Genomic DNA, 17,871 nt, shown 5'->3' with positions numbered 1-17,871 from the left:
GCTGGCTCGAAGGGCCAAATGGCCTCCTCCTGCACCTATTTTCTATGTTCTGTGTTTTCTATAACTTGGATTGTTTTCTCTGGATCGCCAGATGCTGAGGGGAGATCAGACAGACGTATATATAAATGATGAGAGGCATAGATAGGGTGTCATTCCTCTCTGGAAATGTCAAAGACCAGAGGCCCTAGTTTTAAGGTGAAAGGGGCAAAGTTTGAAGGAGATGTGAGGAGCAAATGTTTTCATGCAGAGATTGATGGGTCCCTGGAACATTCTGGTAGGCTTGGTAGTGGGGCCTGATACGATGGTGGCATTTAAGAGGCCACCAGGGAATGGGAGGATATGTTGCCTATTGCGTACAGTTTAGGTCTCCTAATCTCCTAATCTGAGGAAAGACATTCTTGCCATAGAGGGAGTACAGAGAAGGTTCACCAGTTTGATTCCCGGGATGGCAGGACTTTCATATGAAGAAAGACTGGATAGACTCGGCTTGTACTCGCTGGAATTTAGAAGATTGAGGGGGGATCTTATAGAAACGTACAAAATTCTTAAGGGGTTGGACAGGCTAGATGCAGGAAGATTGTTCCCGATGTCGGGGAAGTCCAGAACAAGGTGTCACAGTTTAAGGATAAGGGGGAAGTCTTTTAGGACCGAGATGAGAACGTTTTTTTGTTTTTTTTTAATTCATTTTTTTTTTTTCACACAGTAAGTGGTGAATCTGTGGAATTCTCTGCCACAGAAGGTAGTTGAGGCCAGTTCATTGGCTATATTTAAGAGGGAGTTAGATGTGGCCCTTGTGGCTAAAGGGATCAGGGGGTATGGAGAGAAGGCAGGTACGGGATACTGAGTTGGATGATCAGCCATGATCATATTGAATGGCGGTGCGTACAGGCTCGAAGGGCTGAATGGCCTACTCCTGCACCTATTTTCTATGTTGCACTTGGCATTATGTTGGGCACGGGCTTTGTGAGTTGAACATTAATTGGCCTCTGCAAACTGTAAATTGTCCCTAGTGTGTAGGATAGTGCTAGTGTACTGGGCGATCGTTGGTCGGGGTTTCTGCACTGTAGCTATAAAGTCTAAAGGAAAGAGTTTCAACCATGGTTTCAAAGAGCAATATACGAGGCAAGTATTAAACTTGAGGAAGGTTGCTGCTAAAAGTAGTACATTCAGTCTGAAGAAGGGTCCCGACCTGAAACGTCACCCATTCCTTCTCTCCAGAGATGCTATTTATTCACAAAATGCTGGAGTAACTCAGCAGGTCAGGCAGCATCTCAGGAGAGAAGGAATTGATGATGTTTCGGGTCGAGACCCTTCTTCAGACTGATGTCAGGGGGGCGGGACAAAGGGAGGATATAGGTGGAGACAGGAAGATAGAGGGAGATCTGGGAAGGGGGAGGGGAAGAGAGGGACAGAGGAACTATCTAAAGTGGGAGAAGTCGATGTTCATACCACTGGGCTGCAAACTGCCCAGGCGAAATATGAGGTGTTGTTCCCCCAATTTCCGGTGGTCCTCACTATGGCGCTGGAGGAGGCCCATGACAGAAAGGACAGACTGGGAATGGGAGGGGGAGTTGAAGTGCTCAACCACCGGGAGATCAGTTTGGTCAATGCGGACCGAGCGCAGGTGTTCAGCGAAGCGATCGCCGAGCCTGCGCTTGGTTTCGCCGATGTAAATAAGTTGACATCTAGAGCAGCGGATGCAATAGATGAGGTTGGAGGAGGTGCAGGTGGACCTTTGTCTCACCTGGAAAGACTGTTTGGGTCCTTGGATGGAGTTGAGGGGGGAGGTAAATGGACAGGTGTTGCATCTCGTGCGGTTGCAGGGGAAAGTGCCCGGGGTTGGGGTGGTTTGGGTAGGAAGGGACGGGTGGACCAGGGAGGTACGGAGGGAACGGTCTCTGCGGAACGCAGAGAGGGGAGGGGATGGGAAGATATGGCCAGTGGTGGGGTCCCGTTGTAGATGCTGCCTGACCCCCGGAGTTACTCCGGCATTTTGTATCAGGAGGGGAAGGTTGAGTTGAGGAAAGGATGCTTAAACGTTATGAAGGATTGAAGAGCGATCTGGTGAGAAACATAAACCACAAGTCAGCCAAAGGGAAGAAGCTAACCTGGGAAATGTGTGCCCCTCGAGAGCCCGGTGAATTTATGATGGGCAGCGGAGAAATGGCAGAGGAATGAAACAATTACTGCGCCTGCCTTGACAGGAAGACATCGAAGCAGCTTCCCAGTAATACAGGAGCACCATGGGGCCGGTGCAAATGAGGCAATCACAGGCATTTACTGCTCCCGTAGTGTGTCTTTGCTAATACTAATGAGGTCACAAATCCCCAGGCCCTGGTGAAGGGCTTCCCATGCCTGTGGTGATGGGGGGAACTCCGCCGATTGTTTTCCACAAAGCTGGAGCAGATCGTGCCCTTTGGAAGGCATCAATTGTAGCAGCGCTACTCAAGAGGGGAGAGTGAGAAGACCTGCCCTGCCTCCCTCGACCAGCCTGCTGACAGTTCTTGTGAAAAGGCTCAAATCTACACTCAAAGATGTGCTATCAACATGCACAATTAGAGTCATCGAGCTGTGCAGTATGGGAGGCATAGAAACATAGAAAATAGGTGCAGGAGTAGGCCATTCGGCCCTTCGAGCCCGCACCGCCATTCAATATGATCATGGCTGATCATCCAACTCAGTATCCCGTACCTACCTTTTCTCTCCATACCCCCTGATCCCTTTAGCCACAAGGGCAGTGCTGGCTCGAAGGGCTGAATGGCCTACTCCTGCACCTATTGTCTATTGTCTATCTAACTCACTCTTAAATATAGCCAATGAACTGGCCTCAACTACCTTCTGTGGCAGAGAATTCCACAGATTCACCACTCTGTGTGAAAAAAAACGTTCTCATCTCGGTCCTAAAAGACTTCCCCCTTATCCTTAAACTGTGACCCCTTGTTCTGGACTTCCCCAACATCGGGAACAATCTTCTTGCATCTAGCCTCTCCAACCCCTTAAGAATTTTGTAAGTTTCTATAAGATCCCCCCTCAATCTTCTAAATTCCAGCGAGTACAAGCCGAGTCTATCCAGTCTTTCTTCATATGAAAATCCTGCCATCCCAGGAATCAATCTGGTGAACCTTCTCTGTACTCCCTCTATGGCAAGAATGTCTTTCCTCAGATTAGGAGACCAAAACTGTACACAATACTCCAGGTGCGGTCTCACCAATGCCCTGTACAACTGCAGCAGAACCTCCCTGCTCCTATACTCAAATCCCCTCGCTATGAATGCCAACATACCATTCGCTTTCTTCACTGCCTGCTGCACCTGCATGCCTACTTTCAATGACTGGTGTACCACGACACCCAGGTCTCGTTGCATCTCCCCTTCTCCTAATCGGCCACCATTCAGGTAATAGTCTGCTTTCCTGTTCTTGCCACCGCCGGTGGAGTTGCTGCCACACAGCGCCGGAGACCCAGGTTCAATCCTGTCTGTACGGGGTTTGCACGTTCTCCCTGTGACTACGTGGGTCTCCCCCTGGTGTTCTGGTTTCCCCCCCACACTCCAAAGACGTGCAGGTCTGTGGGTTCATTGACTTCTGTAAACGGTCCCTCGTGTGTAGGGTAGAATGAGTGTACAGGCGATTGTGGTCAGTATGGACCTGGTGGGCCGAAGGGCCTGTTTCAGCGCTGTGTCTCTAAACTAAACAACACACAGAAAGCGGCCCTTCGGCCCAGCTCGTCCATGCCGACCAATTTGGCGTCTTGGGTTAGTCCCATTTACCTTCTCTAAACCCCCTTCCACATATCTGTCCAAATGTTTTTTAGATGTCATAATTATATGTTTCCAACAGCTTCCTCGGGCAGCCCTAGTGAGACCGCACCTGGAGTACTGTGTGCAGTTTTGGTCTCCAAATTTGAGGAAGGATATTCTTGCTATTGAGGGCGTGCAGCGTAGTTTTACTAGGTTAATTCCTGGAATGGCGGGACTATCATATGTTGAAAGACTGGAGCGACTAGGCTCGTATACACTGGAATTTAGAAGGATGAGAGGAGATCTTATCGATGCGTATAAGATTATTAAGGGGTTGGACACGTTAGAGGCAGGAAACATGTTCCCAATGTTGGGGGAGTCCAGAACAAGAGGCCACAGTTTAAGAATAAGGGGTCGGCCATTTAGAACTGAGATGAGGAAAAACTTTTTCAGTCAGAGAGTTGTGAATCTGTGGAATTCTCTGCCTCAGAGGGCAGTGGAGGCCAATTCTCTGAATGCATTCTTGAGAGAGCTGGATAGAGCTCTTAAGGATAGCGGAGTCAGGGGGTATGGGGAGAAGGCAGGAACGGGGTACTGATTGAGAATGATCAGCCATGATCACATTGAATGGTGGTGCTGGCTCGAAGGACCGAATGGCCTCCTCCTGCACCTATTGTCTATTGTCACTCCCAATGCAGACTACCCTCTGTGTGAATATGTTGCCCCCAGGTCCCGCTTAAATCTCTCCCTTTTCATCTAAAGCTTCTGCCCTCTAGTTTTAGAATCCTCTACCCCTGTGAGTGTTCACTTTATCCATGCCCCCACTAAATAATTCTTCTCATATAACCTGGTCCAGTACAGCACGGGAACAGGCCCTTCGGCCCACACTGTTTATGACGAAATGATACACTGTTTATGACGAAATGATGCCATGATCTCATTAAAAGCCTCTCAAACGCCTCCACTACCACCCTGGCAATGTGTCCTAGGCCCGCACCTCTCTCTGTGTGGCCCTGCACATCTATGTACTAAAACTCTTGTTTGTTTGTTTGTTTGTTCCGGAACTACAGCCAAAACGGTACATGATAGCGTGACAATTTTAGGCCCACCTTACTCACTGTCATCCCTTTGGTGCCAATGGAAGAAGTTTCATTGAAATCGGTGTTGTATTTTTAAAGTTATTCACATTTTAAAGTTTAAATCCATCTCCTAGGGAGGGAGGGAGGGAGGGAGGGAGGGAGGGAGGGAGGGAGGGAGGGAGGGAGGGAGGAAGGGAGGAAGGGAGGAAGGAAGGAAGGAAGGAAGGAAGGAAGGAAGGAAGGAAGGAAGGAAGGAAGGAAGGAAGGAAGGAAGGAAGGAAGGAAGGAAGGAAGGAAGGAAGGAAGGAAGGAAGGAAGGAAGGAAGGAAGGAAGGAAGGAAGGAAGGAAGGAAGGAAGGAAGGAGGGGGGAAGATAAGGGGGGTGGAGAGAGGAGGAGGGGGGGTTAAGGGGGGATAGAGTGAGGGGAAGGGGGAGGAGAAGTGGGGATGGGGGGAGGGAAGGGGTGGAGGGGAGAGGGGGGTGGTGGAGGGAGGGGGAAGGGGAGGGAGAGGGAAAGGGGGAGGGGGGGGGAGAGGGGAACGGGGAGTGGGGGAGGAGAGGGTGCTGCACCAATGCAGGAGAGGTTTGGGCCCAACGGGTCCACTTGGTCTAGTCTCCACTAAACTTATAGACCAGATGTGTGGAGTGTTTAGTTTTTCTCTGACTAAAGGGGCCACCATCTTGAAGCAAGGACTAGGCTACTTGAAGGTTGCACGGTGGCGCAGCGGTAGAGTTGCTGCCTTACAGCGAATGCAGCGCCGGAGGCGTGGGTTCGATCCCGACTACGGGCGCCGTCTGTACGGAGTTTGCACGTTCTCCCCGTGACCTGCGTGGGTTTACTCCGGGTGCTCCGGTTTCCTCCCACACTCCAAAGACGTGCGGGTTTGTAGGTTAATTGGCTTGGTAAATGTAAAAATTGTCCCTAGTGTGTGTAGGATAGTGTTAATGTGCGGGGATCGCTGGGCGGCGCTGGACTCGGTGGGCCGAAGGGCCTGTTTCCGCGCTGTATCTCTAAACTAAACTAAAAAACTAAACTGAAGTTCCTCTGGTCCGAGCCAACCAACGATCACTTGTACACTCAGAGGTATTTATTCACAAAATGCTGGAGTAACTCAGCAGGTCAGGCAGCATCTCAGGAGAGAAGCAATGAGTGACGTTTCGGGTCGAGACCCTTCTTCAGACTGAACCCATACATTAGCACCATCCTACACCCCAGGGACAATTTACAATGTACAGAAGCAAATTAACCTGCAAGCCTGCACCTGTAGTTTAGTTTAGTGATACAGCACAGAAACAGGCACTTTGGTCCATCGAGTCCGTGCCGACCAGCGATCCCCGCACACTAACACTATCCTGCACACACTAGGGACAATTTACACTTATACCAAGCCAATTAACCTAAAAAAACCTGCACGTCTTTGGAGTGTGGGAGCAGACCGAAGATCTCGGAGAAAACCCACGGGGGGAACGTACAAACTCCGTACAGACGGCGCCCTTAGTCGGGATGGAACCCGGGTCTCCGACACCGCAAGCTCTGTAAGGCAGCAACTCTACCGCTGCGCCACCGTGCGCGCCTTTGGAATGTTGGGGAGGAAACCGGAGCACCCGGAGAAAGCCCACATGGCCACAGGGAGAACGCACAAACTCCCTACAGACGGCACCCGTGGTCAGGATTGAACCAGGGACTCTGACGCTGTGAGGCAGCAGCTCTACCCGCTGCGCCACCGTGCCACTGGCTACATAACCAAAATGGCCGCCTTCCCCAAAGAGGTGGGCAAAGGGGTGTTGCCCACCCCTGTGGGGATTGAAGGGGGTGATGTACTCTAGACCATCACCTGTAATCACCCCCCCCCTCCTGTCAAGCCCCCCCACCCCCCCCACTTCGCTGTGGTACCTTTAGCCGATTCTATGCCGTTGCCACGGAGATGTTTGCCTTCTCGACTGCACTTTGCAGAGATCAGCATATTCTGGCTTGTTATTAGAAAATGACAGCGTCAAGGGAAATAGATTCATTTTTATTTAATATTATGCTAATGTTTTGACAGCCGCTCCAATGTTTAGAGCTGTCTCGGGGATTTCTTCCGAATGGTGCAAATTGTCCAAAGCAAACTGAGAATCCTCTGTTCTTCTCCGTCGAGTCGTGGAGACAAACAGTCATTAGTAGGGTTGCCAACTTCCTCACTCCCAAATACGGGACAAAGGGTGACGTCACCGCCCCGCGCCTCCCCACGTGACCTCACCCAGCCAGCGGCCACGTGCTCCTGCTCCACCAATGGCGGCCGCCATTGGTGGAGCGGGAGCACGTGGCCGCTGGCTGGGCGAGGTCACGTGGGGCGCGGGGCGGTGACGTCACCCTTTGTCCTGTATTGGGTAGTGAGGAAGTTGGCAACCCTACTAATACGGGACAAGGGCGGTCCCGTACGGCACAAACTAATTTAGCCCAAAATACAGGATGTCCCGGCTAATACGGGACAGTCGGCAGCCCTACACCTGCCCGCGTTTGGCCAATATCCTTCTATAGACAACAGACAATAGGTGCAGGAGGGGGCCATTCGGCCCTTCGAGCCTGTACGCACCGCCATTCAATGTGATCATGGCTGATCATTCTCAATCAGTACCCCGTTCCTGCCTTCTCCCCATACCCCCTGACTCCGCTATCGTTAAGAGCTCTATCTAGCTCTCTCTTGAATGCATTCAGAGAATTGGCCTCCACTGCCTTCTGAGGCAGAGAATTCCACAGATTCACAACTCTCTGACTGAAAAAGTTCTTCCTCATCTCAGTTCTAAATGGCCTACCCCTTATTCTTAAAATGTGGCCCCTTGATCTGGACTCCCCCAACTTTGGGAACATGTTTCCTGCCTCTAACGTGTCCAACCCCTTAATAATCTTATACGTTTCGATAAGATCTCCTCTCATCCTTCTAAATTCCAGTGTATACAAGCCTAGTCGCTCCAGTCTTTCAACATATGATAGTCTCGCCATTCCGGGAATTAACCTAGTAAACCTATGCTGCACGCTTCTAAACATATCCTATCCTTGCGATTTGGCCAAATGTCTCTTAAACATTTTGATAGCACAACACTCAGCTCCCGCCTCCGGCAGCTTGTTCCATACACCAACCACTCTTGGTGTTACCCCTCAGGTTCCTATTAAATCTTTCCTCCCCTCACCTTAAACCTAAGTCTTTTGGTTCTCGATTTCCCTTACTCTGGACGAGAGACTCTGTGCATTTGCCTGATCTGTTCCTCTCATGATCTTGTACCCCCCTCATCCTCATAGATAGATTCTTGATTAGTGCGTTAGTAGGTTATGGGGAGAAGGTAGGAGAATGGGGTTAGGAGGGAGAGCTTGAACAGCCGTGATTGAATGGCGGGGATAATGCTGGAGGCATTTAAGGGCCTTTAAGATTGGCACAGAGATAGGCAGGGAATGGGGAGATATGAATTATGTGTGGGTAATGGAGATTAATTTAGCTTTACATCATGTGTGGCATGAACATTGTGGGCCGAAGGGCCTATTCCTGTGCTATACTGTTCTATGGAGGGAAAAAACTGCAGATGCTGGTTAAAATCGAAGGTAGACACAAAATGCTGGAGTAACTCAGCGGGTCAGGCAGCGTCTCGGGAGAGAAGGAATGGGTGACGTTTCGGGTCGAGACCCTTCAGACTGATGTCAGGGGAGGGGGGATTCCGTTCTGAGGAAGGGTCTCAGATGCTGCCTGACCCACTGAGTTACTCCAGCATTTTGTGCCTATGCTGTTCTATGTTTAATTGTCGAAAACAAGTCCAGTTTTACGCTAAGGAGTGGGGTTGCAAATCTGGTTGAGGTTAGGGGGGGTGGGGGTTCCAGATGGGGTAATGTGGGGATCGTTGGTGACATTAAATTTTACACTGAAGGTGCATGTGTGGGCGTGCATGCTGTGGGAGGGGTGGTGCGGGAGGGAGCGTCCATGTTATTTGAGACTAGACCAAGTGGACCTGTTGGGCCCAAACCTCTCCTGCATTGGTTCAGTACCCTCTTCTCCCCCCCTCACCCCTTCACTCCCTTCCCCCATCCCTTTCTCCCTCTCCCTTCCTCTCCCCCCTCCCTCCACTCCCCTCTCCCTCCCCCCTCCCCCTCCCTCCCTAGGAGATAGATTTAAACTTTAAAATGTGGATAACTTTAAAAATAAAACACCGATTTCAATGAAACTTCTTCCATTGGCACCAACGGGACGACGGTGAGGAAGTTGGGCCTAAAATTGTCGCGCCATCGTCTACCGTTTTGGCTGTAGTTTAGGAACAAACAAACGAACAAACAAACAAACGAGAGTTTTAATATATAGATATTAAAAGATGCTTCCTTCTCAACTGGGATAGACAATGTAATATCTGCAGAATGATAGAGGCGAGTTCTCTCTCGGTGAACTTCAGTGAAGTGTGGTATTTGGCCAGGAATAATATTCATCCTTTCCCCTCGGGAGCCCAGTTTCGGAGCTGTTCCGTAATGATGCAGTGACATTTTATTTCTCCTGCCTGTCGGATGTCGGAGATCCGAAGCACAAAGCATTTCTGTCAGAAAAGAGAAGCCTTTCCCAAGGGATTCGAACCCTTTGGCAAATCAGCACTAATTAGCGTTGAATGTGCGGGCTGGCTGGCTCTGCAGTTGTGCCAGTGCCTGCCCATGGGGGGGGTAGAGATGACGTGATGCTGCATGCTTGTACTGGAGTGTGCCATGGCCCTGCTCTGCACTGACCGCTCCAGCCACGTCTCACTATGTAAGAACATCCCAGGCTGGCACGGTGGCGCGGCGGTAGAGTTGGCACCCTTACAGCGAATGCAGCCCCGGAGACCCGGTTCCATCCCGACCACGGGCGCTGTCTGTGCACGGTCTCCCCGTGACCTGCGTGGGTTTTCTCCGAGATCTTCGGTTTCCTCCCACACTCCAGAGACGTGCAGGTTCGTAGGTTAATTGGCTTGGAAATGTAACAATTGTCCCTAGTGGGTGTAGGATAGTGTTAGTGCGGGGATCGCTGGGCGGCACGGACCCGGTGGGCCTGTTTCAGCGCTGTATCTCTAAGCTAAATCCTGACACAATCCGGCCAGATGCAGAGCAGCAAATGCTGGAGGAACTCAGCGGGTCAGGCACAACTCTAGAGGGAATGGATGGACACATGATGTTTTCGGCTGGGACCCCTTTTCCGACTAACCCTATCCTTTCAGGGCAGCACGGTGGCGCAGCGATAGAGTTGCTGCCTCACAGCGCCAGCGATCTGCGTCCAATCCTGACCTCAGGCACTGTCTGTACGGAGTTTGTACGTTCTCCCTGTGACCTCGTGAGTTTTCTCCGGGTGCTCCGGTTTCCTCCCCCATTCAAAAGACGTGTAGGTTTGTAGATTAATTGGCTACTGTAAAATTGTCCCTCGCATGTAGGATAGAACTAAGTGTACTGGTCGGCACGGACTCGGTGGGCCGAAGGGCCTATTTCCATGCTGTATCTCTAAACTAAATTAAACTAAACACAGTCTGAAGTAGGGTCCTGATACAAAACTTCATCTGTCCATTATTCCCCTCCACAGATGCTGCCTGACCCGCTGAGTTCCTCCAGCACTTAGTTTTCTGCTGAACATGCCAACTAAGATAGAAACATAGAAAATAGGTGCAGGAGTAGGCCATTCGGCCCTTCGAGCCTGCACCGCCATCCAATATGATCATGGCTGATCATCCAATTCAGTATCCCGTACCTGCCTTCTCTCCATACCCCCTGATCCCTTTAGCCACAAGGGCCACATCTAACTCACTCTTAAATATAGCCAATGAACTGGCCTCAACTACCTTCTGTGGCAGAGAATTCCACAGATTCACCACTCTCTGTGTGAAAAAAACTTTCTCATCTCGGTCCTAAAAGACTTCCCCCTTATCCTTAAACTGTGACCCCTTGTTCTGGACTTCCCCAACATCGGGAACAATCTTCCTGCATCTAGCCTCTCCAACCCCTTAAGAATTTTGTACGTTTCTATAAGATCCCCCCTCAATCTTCTAAATTCCAGCGAGTACAAGCCGAGTCTATCCAGTCTTTCTTCATATGAAAGTCCTGCCATCCCAGGGATCAATCTGGTGAACCTTCTCTGTACTCCCTCTATGGCAAGAATGTCTTTCCTCAGATTAGGAGACCAAAACTGTACGCAATACTCCAGGTGTGGTCTCACCAATGCCCTGTACAACTGCAGCAGAACCTCCCTGCTCCTATACTCAAATCCCCTCGCTATGAATGCCAACATACCATTGGCTTTCTTCACTGCCTGCTGCACCTGCATGCCTACTTTCTAATGACTGGTGTACCACGACACCCAGGTCTCGTTGCATCTCCCCTTTTCCTAATCGGCCACCATTCAGATAATAGTCTGCTTTCGGCCACCATTCATCTAACATTTACGACAATGATCCCAGGAATGATTGGCGTAACGTATGATGAGCGTTTGAACGCGCTGGGCCTGTACTCGCTGGAGTTTAGAAGTATCAGAGGGAACCTCATTGTAAGGTACCGAATAGTGAAAGGCCTGGATAGAGTGGGAGAAGATGTTTCCACTGGCGAGAGAGTCTCGGACCAGAGGCCATAGCCTCAGAATAAAAGGAGATGAGGACATTTTTCTTTAGTCAGATGGTTGTGAATCTGTGGAATTCATTGCCACAGATGGCGGTGGAGACGAAGGCAATGGATATTTTTAAGGTGGAGATAGATAGATTCTTGATTGGTACGGGTGTCCGGGCTAATGGGGAGAAGGCAGGAGAATGGGGTTGAAAGGGAAAGATCGATCAGCCATGGTTAAATGGCGGAGTAGACTCGATAGGCTGAATTTGCTAATTCTGCTCCTATAATTTATGTGCTTATGAATCCAAACTCTCCAGCACACCCCACTCCCACCCCAAGATCTCTGCCCCTTCCCAGCTCGTTGTGCCCATTGATCTTCCCTTCTCTCTGCATTGAGATGGTAAGAGACAGTTCTTAACCAGATGCTGGGAGATTTCATGCTTCTCTAACAACGATAGCATCTTCACGGTGGCACAGCGGTAGAGTTGCTGCCTCACAGCGCCAGAGACCCAGGTTCAATCCTGACCACGGGCGCTGTCCGTACGGAGTTTGCACGCTCTCCCCGTGTCCGCGTGGTGTTTCCCCGGGTGCTCCAGTTTCCCCCCACTCTCCAAAGACGTGCAGGTTTGTAGGTTAATAGGCAAAATCGGTAAAATTGTAAATTGCTCCTGGTGTGTAGGATACATAGAAACATAGAAAATAGGTGCAGGAGTAGGCCATTCGGCCCTTCGAGCCTGCACCGCCATTCAATATGATCATGGCTGATCATCCAGCTCAGTAACCAGTACCTGCCTTCTCTCCATACCCCCTGATCCCTTTAGCCACAAGGGCCACATCTAACTCCCTCTTAAATATAGCCAATGAACTGGCCTCAACTACCTTCTGTGGCAGAGAATTCCACAGACTCACCACTCTGTGTGAAGAAATGTTTTCTCATCTCGGTCCTAAAAGACTTCCCCCTTATCCTTAAACTGTGACCCCTGGTTCTGGACTTCCCCAACATCGGGAACAATCTTCCCGCATCTAGCCTGTCCAACCCCTTAAGAATTTTATATGTTTCAATAAGATCCCCCCTCAGTCTTCTAAATTCCAGCGAGTACAAGCCCAGTCTATCCAGTCTTTCTTCATATGAAAGTCCTGCCATCCCAGGAATCAATCTGGTGAACCTTCTCTGTACTCCCTCTAAGGCTAGAATGTCTTTCCTCAGATTAGGAGACCAAAACTGTGCTCGTGTGCGGGGGGGGGGGATCGCTGGTCGACGCGGACTCGGTGGGACGAAGGGCTGTTTCTGCGCCGTCTCTATAAACTAAAACTAAACATGGGTCACGGTAGGAGGGGAGGGAGGGTGGGAGAGATGTTGTCGGGAGGATCACGAGCTGGTACCCAGTCCCTTTGCAGCTCACTTGGGATGCCTGATTTACAATTAGTGGGAGCACTGTTCAATAGGCAATCAGTTAATGGAGAGCTTGTCCTTGACACTGGGGGCAGGCTGGGGAGCGGAGGGAAACTCATCCAGTAACGCCTCCTTCTTTAGTTCAGTTTTACAGCATGGAACGTGCCCTTCAGCCCACAGAGTCCGTGCCAACCACCGATCACCTTCAGAAGAATGAGGGGGGATCTCAGGGTTCAGGGAGGGAGAGGCAGGGAGAGAGAGAGAGAGACAGACAGACAGACAGACAGGGACAGAGGACAGGAAGGGAGAGAGAGACAGCGACAGGGAGAGAGAGAGAGACAGAGAGGGAGAGAGAGGATAGGGAATATGAATACTTTATTGTCACAGGTGACGAGGCCCAGTGAGATTCTTTGCTTACATACACAATGTATGCAAATAGCAGCCACCTACGGTGCTGACAGAGTTACAAAGCATCGCCCACTCCCCCTTCAGTCCCACCCCCAACAGTTCCCCCAAACCCGGTCCTCCATTGTTCAGCCCCTCTCCAAGGAGAGGGAGGGAGAGGGAGGGAGATGGGACAGAGAGGGAGGGAGAGAGGGGATGGGGAGGGAGAGGGGATGGGGAGGGGGAGGGGGAGGGAGAGGGGAGGGGGAGAGAGAGAGGATGGGGAGGGGGAGGGGATGGGGAGGGGGAGAGAGAGAGGATGGGGAGGGGGGAGAGGGAGGGAGAGGGGATGGGGAGGGAGAGGGGATGGGGAGGGAGAGAGAGAGGATGGGAGGGAGAGAGGGGATGGGGAGGGGGAGAGATATGGGATGGGAGGGGAGAGAGAGGGGATGGGGAGGGGGGAGAGAGGGGATGGGAGGGGGGAGAGAGGGGGATGGGGAGGGAGAGAGGGGATGGGATGGGGAGAGAGGGGATGGGAGGGGGAGAGAGAGGGGAAGGGGAGGGGGAGAGAGGGGATGGGAGAGAGGGGATGGGACAGAGGGAGAGAGAGAGGGGAGGGGGAGAGAGAGAGAGGATGGGGAGGGCAGAGAGAGAGAGGCATGGGGAGGGAGTGAGGCAGGATGGGGAAGGAGGGGGCACGAGAGGATGAGAGCTGGGATGAAAGCCGGAGAGAGCATGGGACGGGATTGAGAGCGTGAATAACAGAGGTGTGGGACAGAGGGGTGAGGGAGAGGGGTTTGAGAACCTCCCCCAGATAGAGGGGTCCGTGGGGGGGAGGGGGAGTGGATTGGTGGGCTCTAGTCCGTGTGTGGAGCGGTGGCCAGGCTGGTGGAGCTGGGTTAGGAAGTGTTGTCAGAGCAGGAGTAAATGGGAAGGTTCAGTGGTATCTATCAGAAAGGAGCAGTGGCAAGGTGATAATTTCCCCCGACATCCTTCTGCTGATGCCATTGTGAGCAAGCTGGATAATAACAGTGTAAGCCGATTACAGATCGGAGCTCAATATCACACACTCCCTGGCACAGCGGGGGGGGGGGGGGGGGGGGGAGGGAGAAGACTTTGTTCTTCTACTGCTTTCCATGAATAATTAACAGAGGCTTTTAAAAAGCTGAAGTAAAAACTATTCCAGCGCGTTATCACATAAAAGAGGAGCCGCCCAGCTCATTTTCGGAAGAAGGGTCTCGACCCGAAAACGTCACCCATTCCTTCTCCTCCCCGAGATGCTGCCTGACCCGCTGAGTTACTCCAGCATTTTGTGAATAAATACCTTCCATTGGGGATATTGTCTACTTGTGTGCACCGAGGAACAAAATCTTTCTGCCCCCCCCCCCCCCTTCCCACATTTTATCTTCTCCCAAACACCCTGTTCCACCAACGCTTGACGTTTCAATTTTAAAAATATTCTTGCTCTCAAATGGCCTCCGAGCTTTCTCTCTCTTGTTCGCACCCCTTCAGTGCGGTTTCTCAGTCCCTGGCACTACGACAACAGACAATAGGTGCAGGAGGAGGCCATTCGGCCCTACGAGCCAGCACCGCCATTCAATGTGATCATGGCTGATCATTCTCAATCAGTACCCCGTTCCTGCCTTCTCCCCATACCCCCTGACTCCGCTATCCTTAAGAGCTCTATCTAGCTCTCTCTTGAATGCATTCAGAGAATTGGCCTCCACTGCCTTCTGAGGCAGAGAATTCCACAGATTCACAACTCTCTGACTGAAAACGTTTTTCCTCATCTCCGTTCTAAATGGCCTCCCCCCTTATTCTTAAACTGTAGCCCCTTATTCTGTACTCCCCCAACATTGGGAACATTGTTTCCTGCCTCTAACGTGTCCCAACCGCTTAATAATCTTATACGTTTCGATAAGATTTCCTCTCATCCTTCTAAATTCCAGTGTATACAAGCCTAGTCGCTCCAGTCTTTCAACATATGACAGTCCCGCCATTCCTGGTAAACCTACGCTGCACGCTCTCAATAGCAAGACTAGAGGTTGCCAACTGTCCCATATCAGCCGGGACATCCCGTATTTCGGGCTAAATTGGTTTTGTCCGTACGGGACCGCCCTTGTCCCGTATTAGTAGGGCTGCCAACTTCCTCACTCCCAAAAGACCAGTAGTGTCACAGAAATGCCTCATGAGCTCAAATGGACACTCTTCAAAGACGCAGTGTAATCCCCAGGCTTACGGCAGTCTGCAAAGAACCTGCTCATTAGCTCCATCCAACATTGCCCATCTTCCATACAGTCGGAACAACAGTCCAGGAACTCGACTAAGCCAATCCTCGAATTATATAAGCATCAAGTGGTGAATCTGTGGAATCTCTGCCACAGAAGGTAGTTGAGCCCAAGTTCATTGGCTATATTTAAGAGGGAGTTAGATGTGGCCCTTGTGGCTAAAGGGATCAGGGGTATGGAGAGAGGCAGGTACAGGATACTGAGTTGGATGATCAGCCATGATCATATTGAATGGCGGTGCGTACAGGCTCGAAGGGCCGATGGCCTACTCCTGCACCTATTTTCTATGTTTCTCTACCCCGCATATAACATCTGCTGCTGATAGTAAATCTTTTAAACTGTTGCTTGCAAACCCTAAATTTTAAATCCGCAACTGCATGCATTGAGGGACTGCACGTTTATAATAATAATAATAATAATAATACATTACATTTATATAGAGCTTTTCATATACTCAAAGACGCTTTACAGGGATTTAGAGAACATAGGGAAGTGAATAAATAGATAAATAAGTAAACGAACAGAGAAAGGAGACAGAAGGTGAGGTGACCTTCAGTGGTTGAAGGCAGTACTGAACAGGTGAGACTTCAGCGATGTTTTGAATGTGGTGAGTGTGGAGGAGTCTCTGACGGTTTGGGGTAGTGAGTTCCATAGGGTGGGAGCAGCGATGGAGAAAGCCCTGTCCCCCCAGGATCTGAGTTTGGTCCGGATGTGGGGGGATATATAGCCCAACAAGACATGACAATAAAGGGGCAAAGGGTGATTTCACCGCCCCGCGCCCCACGTGACCTCACCCCAGCCAGTGGCCACGTGCTCCCACTTCAACAATGCATCCGCTGCTCCAGATGTCAACTTATTTACATCGGCGAAACCAAGCGCAGGCTCGGCGATCGCTTCGCCTCAACACCTGCGCTCGGTCCGCGTTGGCCAAACTGATCTCCCGGTGGCCGAGCACTTCAACTCCCACTCCCAGTCTGGCCTTTCTGTCATGGGCCTCCTCCAGTGCCATAGTGAGGCCCACCGGGAATTGGAGGAACAGCACCTCATATTTCGCCTGGCAGCTTGCAGCCCAGTGGTATGAACATCGACTTCTCCAACTTTAGATAGTTCCTCTGTCCCTCTCTTCCCCTCCCCCTTCCCAGATCTCCCTCTATCTTCCTGTCTCCACCTATATCCTTCCTTTGTCCTGCCCCCCTGACATCAGTCTGAACAAGGGTCTCGACCCGAAACGTCACCCATTCCTTCTCTCCTGAGATGCTTGCCCGACCTGCTGAGTTACTCCAGCATTTTGTGAATAAATACCCAGGCCCAGTAGAGTTCCCTCGGGGGGCTTCCCCTGCCTCTGCCGACTGAGATGTCGGGGCACGATTCTATGGAGTAGAGGTTGGGTCCTGAACCACCTGACACTCGCTCCTGACGATGTTCTGGTTTTATTTTGGGCTCCTGCGATCTGTGCGCCTCAACAAGCTCCAGAAAAATTGACACCCGCATCAGAAGGCAGCGAGATAATTGGGCAACACCTCAAGCAGACTGGCGTTTCAATGACATGCAGTGCCACGGGGAACAGTTTTAAAGTTGACTCCGTTTTAAAGTTCCCTGAGCAGTTGGAGACATTTTGAAACAAATCTGCCTCCTGAGTACATCGAAGGTGGACACAAAATGCTGGAGTAACTCAGCAGGTCGGGCAGCATCTCGGGAGAGAAGGAATGGGTGACGTTTCGGGTCGAGGCCCTTCTTCAGACTGGTTTGGGTTAAGGGAAACAAAAGATGATGGGTGGCGCAGTGGTAGAGTTGCTGCATTACAGCGAATGCAGCGCCGGAGACTCAGGTTCGATCCTGACTACGGGCGCCGTCTGTACGGAGTTTGTACGTTCTCTGCGTGGGTTTTCTCCGAGATCTTCAGTTTCCTCCCACACTCCAAAGACGTGCAGGTATGTAGGTTAATTGACTGGGTAAAATGTAAAAATTGTCCCCTAGTGTGTGTAGGATAGTGTTAGTGTGCGGGGGATCGCTGGGCGGCGCGGACACGGTGGGCCGAAGGGCCTGTTTCCCGCGCTGTATCTCTAAATCTAAATCTAAAAATATATAGACGGTGATGTGGAGAGATAAAGCAATTTGAGTAGGGAGACTCTCGCGGGAAAATGCTGGATCACTCCATCTACACTTCACGTGAGGGAAGGAACTGCAGATGCGGGTTTACACCGAAGGTGGACACAAAACGCTGGAGTAACTCAGCGGGACAGACGGCATCTATCTGAATAAGGGTCTGAACAAACTGGCTGAAGAGGGGCCTCGACCTGAAACGTCGCCCATTCCTTCTCTCCAGAGTTGCTGCCTGTCCGCTCAGTCACTCCAGCATTTTGTGTCTATCTTTCCATCTACACCTCACGCTGCCTCGGCAAGGCCAGCAGCATCATCA

Source organism: Rhinoraja longicauda, chromosome 34 (genome assembly GCF_053455715.1).
Source record: "Rhinoraja longicauda isolate Sanriku21f chromosome 34, sRhiLon1.1, whole genome shotgun sequence".
Classification (NCBI taxonomy): domain Eukaryota; kingdom Metazoa; phylum Chordata; class Chondrichthyes; order Rajiformes; family Arhynchobatidae; genus Rhinoraja; species Rhinoraja longicauda.
This window is presented reverse-complemented; position numbering follows the sequence as displayed.